Below are 1,367 nucleotides of genomic sequence, written 5' to 3'. Positions count from 1 at the left end.
CTGGACTTCTTGGCTATCAAACATCTTCATATGTTTCTCAGAGTTCTTCATCCTTTGTCTTAGTTGTTTGATGTCGTTCTTCATTTCAAGTTGATTTGCAAAGATCTCCTCAAACATCTTTTTAGTCCTTGATGGTTGGTAACTCTGTTGTTGTTGAGACTGGAAGTTTTGTTGTTGCCCCGGTTGATAGCTCTTTTGTTGACTTGGTTGATAGTTTTTCTCTTGATTATTCTTGTAGGAGAAGTTAGGATGATTTCTCCACCTGAGATTGTAGGTGTTGGAGTATGAATTGTTTTACCTTGAATTAAAGTTGTCAATTGCATTGTATTGTGCAATCTGAGCTAGTTGTGCAATAATAGCACCAAGTGGGTAAACTTCTTAAGTATGTTCTGCACCTCCATAGGAGTCACAAACTCTTATAATTGTGTTCACCGGGTTGGAATCCATTAATTTAAATCTCTTAGACAAAACATCAACCTTTGTAGATATCAAACTCAAAGTATCAAGATCATATTTACTGGGCATTTTGATCAGATTTCTAGGAAAAATAGTTCCACTTCTTTTTGATGCCCATTGGTGGTGATTAAGTGTCACACTCTCTATTTCTCTTCAGCTTCGTCTAGACTTGTGTTCATAAGTGTTCTGCCAAATGTGGAATCAAGAGATAGTTTAGTCTAATAATTGATTCCATTATAGAAAGTGTTGATCACTAACTATTTTTCCAATCCATGATGTGGACACGATATGAGCATACTTTTGAATCTATCTCATGCTTCATAAAGAGATTTTATATCAATCTGTTTGAAGCTTGCAATCTGATTTCTCATGTGTGTTATTTTGCTCGGTGGATAGAATTTGTCTAAAATACTTGCTCACACTGCATCCAAAATGTAATATTATTTCCTGGTAAAGAAGTGAGCTAGAGTTTTGCTCTATCTCTCAAAGAAAACCTAAATAGGAGTAGTCTTGCTGCATCAGCTAGTACTCCATTCATGCTTGTTGTTCCATAAATTTTATAGAAAATCTCCAAGTGTTGGGTCGAGCCCTCATGTATGCCTCCACTAAACTGATGTTGTTGGACCATTGTGATCATTGCAGGCTTAATCTCAAAATTATTAACTTCAACGGTCGGTCTAGTGATAGTAGAATGCTGACCTCGAGCATATGGTCCTGCATAATCTTTGAGAGATTTGTTTGTCATATTTTTTCTTGCTTGCTCTTCTTGTTGCTTTTGCAGAATTTTTCTTCTTTTGAAGGTCCTTTCAATCTCAGGGTCTATGGGTAACAATTCTCCTGTAAAATTATACCTTCACATATAAGAGCAAGACAATTCAAGATAAGTTTGCTTGTATTTTATGAATATAAAA

At 35.6% G+C, this 1,367-nt stretch overlaps 1 non-coding gene across 1 annotated transcript; it reads left to right on the top strand.

Annotated features, from left to right (window-relative positions):
• Positions 1 to 723: 723 nt before the first annotated feature.
• Positions 724 to 833, top strand: LOC122049818. Its single transcript, XR_006131074.1, has one exon. It is a non-coding gene; the product is annotated as a small nucleolar RNA R71 (small nucleolar RNA).
• Positions 834 to 1,367: the final 534 nt, after the last annotated feature.

Source organism: Zingiber officinale, chromosome 2B (assembly GCF_018446385.1).
Source record: "Zingiber officinale cultivar Zhangliang chromosome 2B, Zo_v1.1, whole genome shotgun sequence".
NCBI lineage: Eukaryota > Viridiplantae > Streptophyta > Magnoliopsida > Zingiberales > Zingiberaceae > Zingiber > Zingiber officinale.
The sequence above is the reverse complement of the archived record's forward strand: the minus strand, read 5'-3'. Positions and strand labels throughout refer to the sequence as shown.